The sequence below is a fragment of the Rhagoletis pomonella genome, unplaced genomic scaffold (assembly GCF_013731165.1).
Source record: "Rhagoletis pomonella isolate Grant_MI unplaced genomic scaffold, Rhpom_1.0 Rhpom_scaffold_00003, whole genome shotgun sequence".
Classification (NCBI taxonomy): domain Eukaryota; kingdom Metazoa; phylum Arthropoda; class Insecta; order Diptera; family Tephritidae; genus Rhagoletis; species Rhagoletis pomonella.
In genome coordinates this window covers 758255-763309 of record NW_023458557.1, presented here as the reverse complement: position 1 = coordinate 763309, position 5055 = coordinate 758255, and positions in this window count along the sequence as shown.

Genomic DNA, 5055 nt, shown 5'->3' with positions numbered 1-5055 from the left:
ACCTGCAAATATAATTTCTGATACAACACAAAACTCTAATTCACTAACAATTCCAAATACAAAAAAGAAAGTAACATTTAATATTAAGTAATTTATCGTTTTACTGGAGGGGGAGTATATCGATGGCTGATTGGAAGATCGAGCTATCTCGGCAGCCAGTTCGAAAACGGCCTATCTCCAAAAACTCAAAAACGCCCTACTTCAGAATTTGATTGAAAAACGCCCTATTTCAGAATATTATTGAAAAACACCCTATCTAAGAATTTGGTTGAATATCGCCTTATCTCAGAATTCGGTTCAAAAACGCCCTATCTCAAACGAAAATACATTGAGAATAAGCTGAGATAGGGCGTTTTTGAATCGGCATCTAAGATAGGGCGTTCCCATGACAGCCGGTTCTACGTACCGGAATGACTCGGGTTTTACCCGACCAAGGGCTTTTGTTTCGGCGATCTAACCCCGTTTAGGTCGGGGAAGTATCTCAGAAGTTGCTCGCAAATAGGGCTACATTCGCTACGTATTCTTCTACTCAGGGCTGGCATCGAGTCAACCCCAGGGCCAGAAATCTACACCTGCTGTGTATGCCAGAGACGACTACACCATAACTCCACCTCAGTCAAGTGTAATACCTGCGAGGGGTGGAGTCACCTTAGAGTCTGCTCAGGACTACGGACACATCGGCAGTGGACCACGTCGTACGTGGCCCCCTGCTGCTCAAACAGAGCAGCCTCCACGGCTATCCTCAGTCCACCCGAGCAACCTCACACAGTCACCACAACACAACAACATAATAACACCACAGACCATACCACAGCCACGAGAGACCACATAACACACACAACCGCACCACCACCCACACGCCGCCGCCAACAACTCCTGGTTCCCCCTACAATCTGCACGGTATGTCACACCAGGATATTCCGTAATGTGACATCAGTCAAGTGCAACACCTGCCTTGGCTGGTGCCACTTTAGGGCATGCTCAGGTCTGCGTACCACGCGAGATTGGACTGGGAACTTCGAGGGCCCGTGTTGCGCTGCTCGGTCGCAGACCTCAACTGCCACCACAGGGCGGCAACCATCGCAGCAGCGCACACAGCCAACGGCGGTAAGAACACACATATCCCTTACACCCCACATAACGACACGTCTCCCGAACCACATGAAGCTCCTTCAATTTAACTGCAACGGGCTACAGAGCAAGATTGAGGAGATAACCGTCTTCATGTGTCGGCATGGTATATTGATAGCTGCGGTCCAAGTTGCACAGCAATTCAACTTTGTTGAATTGCGCCGGGTACAACGTGTACCGTCGAGATCGCGAGCGAGATAATAGTGGTGGCTTAGCGTTCATCACGCACCACACCGTGCAGTATCGTCTTATCGAAGCAGACATCGACCGCAGGGATACCACCCTAGAATATCAGGGCATTGCTATCCGGTCAGGCGATGTTGAGCTCGAAATATTTAACGTTTATATACCCCCTGTCACCTGCTGCCGGGCAGGATATCACCCTGACATAGGTGCGCTCCTTTGAGGTGAAAACGGTATGGTAGTAGGCGACTTTAATGCGCACCACGATCTTTGGCACTCAAGCCTGCCAAACGATCGTAGGGGAACTGACTTGGCTGAGCAGATAGACGGTTCGACATTCTGCACAATGAACGACGACGCAGCCACCAGGATTATGGGCAGCTGCTGCAGCTCGCCAGACATAACAATAGTCAGCGCTGGTCTGATAAACAGCATATCATGGCAACCTATGCTGACTTTGGCATCAGACCATCTGCCCATAGTCATCTCGATCGATAAACCAACCGACTTTGCTTCAGCGGAGCACCGAACATATATCAACTTTTCTAAAGCTGATTGGAAAGTCTTCGCGGAATTTACTGAAAACACCTTCGCTGCTCTCCCCACACCAACCGACGTCCACCTTGGTGGACGTTAGTTCCGCAGGGCTGTCACCGCTGCTGCAGCTCGCTTCGTACTGGCAGGATGTATTACGGACCCACGTCCAACTTTCCCTGCTGAAGTGGCTATTCTAGCCGATGAGCGTGATAGCCTTCGTCAGGCCGATCCCGGAGATCCCCGTATCAGGGATCTCAACGCAGAGATTCGGCAACTAGTAAACTTACATAAGCGGAAAAAGTGGGAAGAGCATCTGAAGAGCTGTAACTTCACCTCTGGTGTGAGTAAGCTTTGGTCAACCGTGAGGTCACTGTCCAATCCCACGAAGCACGACGACAGAGTCGAAATTTTTTTCGGCGACCATGCTTCGTCGGACCCGGAGCGATGCGCGAGCTATTTTGGCCGGCAGTTCATACTGCATCCTCCGGTGCACAAAGCCAAGCGTCGAGTGACCAGAAGGCTGCACAAACTGCCAACAACCTGTGCCCCCCTTGCTTTCACTTGCGGTGAAGTTCAGGTGGCCATCGGGAAGGCGAAAGACTCCAAAGCAATAGGTCCCGACGGAATATGCATGCTGATGCTGAAAAAGTGGGGTCCTGCGGGGGTAGCGTACCTAACGGAGGTCCTCCATTTGTCTATGTCTTATCATCCCAGACATTGGAAGGTGGGGAGAGTGGTCCCATTGCTCAAACCGGGGAAACCTGCCAACATAGGGCATTCTTATCGGCCGATAACACTCCTTTCCCCGGTAGCGAAGACACTCGAGGCCTTGCTGCTCCCGTATTTCACAAACCACTTGACCCCAGCGAAGCATCAGCATGGTTTCCGTAAAGTGCACAGTACAACAACAGCACTTAAGGCCATAAACACTCAGATAACTGATATCTGAGTGGTCGACACTCGTTGGTAATGTTTAGAGACAAATCGAGTAAACTTAGAAAAATAAAACAGGGGGTTCCACAGGGTGGTGTCCTTTCCCCGCCACTGTTTAACTTTTACATTTCAAAGCTCCCTCAACCACCAGAGGGAGTCTCGATTGTCTCTTACGCCGACGATTGCTCGATCATGGCGACTGGGAATGGAATTGACCTGTGTTCGAAAGTAAACGGGTATCTCTCCGAACTTTCTCGCTTCTTCACTGCAAAGTGTCTAGCCCTCTCCCCTAGGAAATCCTCTGCGACCCTATTCACAACCTGGACGAAGGAGGTCCAGCTACCACTGGGAATTCACGTCGATGACACACCAATTCCCGGTGAATAAACCCAAAATACTCGGAGTAACATTCGACAGCCTGCTCTCCTTCTCTGCGCACGCAACCGCTATTGTCAATAAAGTACAGAGCGAAAACAAGGTCCTCAAGTCACTAGCCGGCAGTACTTGGGGCAAAGACAAAGAAACGTTACTGGCAACATACAAGGCAATAGGCCGGCCGGTTTTAAATAACGCGGCGCCAGTGTGGTCGGCGGGGACTAGTAGGACGCAGTGGACGAAGCTACAGACTGTACAGAACACCGCACTCAGAACAGCGACAGGATGCCTCCTGGTGTCGCCCGAACATCACCTCCAAAACGAGGCACAAATGCTCCCCATAAAGGAGCACAACATAATGCTCTGCAAGCAGTGTCTGGTCGGGAGCCACAGAAGTGGCCACCAAAATAGACAGCTGCTTGCAGAGGAGCCCTCGCCTAGGCACGTCAGGAGGCATCTATATGAACTGACGGACGAAGTCCAGAGGTTTATTAAGCAACCTCTGGATCCGTCAGCTTACCGACTGGCCCTGAACGGCATTCATAGGGAGTCAGTCTCGAGTTATGTATACTCTAGACCTGTGAATGCCGTTCTAGGCACACCACCACCGGACATCGACGAGACGGAGCTTCATCTGCCTCGTGAGACTAGAACCACAATAGCCCAACTTCGCTCTGGCTACTGCAGCAGGTTAAACTCATACCTGAGCAGGTCAGACGCAGATGTGCCAAATGAGTGTCCGGCATGTGGAGAGTCACCCCACGACTCGAAACATCTCTTCGTATGCCCGGAAAAAACGACACTGCTAACGTCTTTGTCCCTGTGGGCCGACCCCATTGAGGCTGCACGCTTCTTAGGGCTTCCGTTAGTTGAGCTTGACGACAACGACTGAGATACTAACCGATCTAGGCGGGGTTGTTTTAGCCGCTACAACAACACCAACATAGCTCAATCTTAAGTATTGGTCTGACAGAAAGAAAAACCTACTACATTGTATCGAGCCAGGATCTTGGCTTGAATGTGGTGGCACGGTTTCCATCTAGAAAGGATTGGAGAATGGGCCAAGCAGATGATAAGGAAGCTATCTGCATCTACACAGACGGATCCAAGATGGACTGCGGTGTAGGGGCAGGACTATATTCAGAGGAGATTGGTGCTAATCTGTACCTGCGGCTGGTGAGCCATGCCAGCATATTTCATGGGCATATGTGAGGACTGTAGGTGCTAAATAATAGTGCTAATAGAAAAGTAAAAACAGTAGGTTTGTTCGACACGAGCCCGCGGGTACCCAAAACTGCCCAGAAAGCGTTACTCACGCTAGAAAAATGGGTAATAGAGCGAATACGTTCCACTCTTGGATCGTAAATGTCTTCCTTCTTTTTTGTGCACGAAACAGCCCGGACCATATAAGATAAATACACGTAAAACCATTGTTTAGAGCTGATTTGTTGCGTTCCTCACTCTCTGGACACTTTTGGCACATGTTGACACATTTTTGACACTTGTGAGAGAGTAACTTATTTTTACGCTCTAATTACCGGAGCAGCCGGAAAGCGTGTGGAACAAAGCTAGGGACTTACTCAGACAGTCAGGCGGGGCTGCCAGCTATATCGTCTCCTGATACGAAGTCTAAGCTTGTCAAAATGCAAGATGGAGCTTGGCTCAGCGTCTCAGTCAATGTCTATCTCTCTTGTCTGGGTTCCCGGCCATAGGAATATAGAAGGCAATGAGAGAGCAGACGAATTGGCCAAGGCGGGAGCTTGTTTGGATGAATCGGAAGCGGTGGTACTGGGATATCCCCTCAGAAGAGTACAAGCAGAGGTACACTTGCATTTTCTGAAACTGGCAAGGAGGAGGTGGTAAGAGATTCAGACTTGCAAGATAGCACGTGAGCTT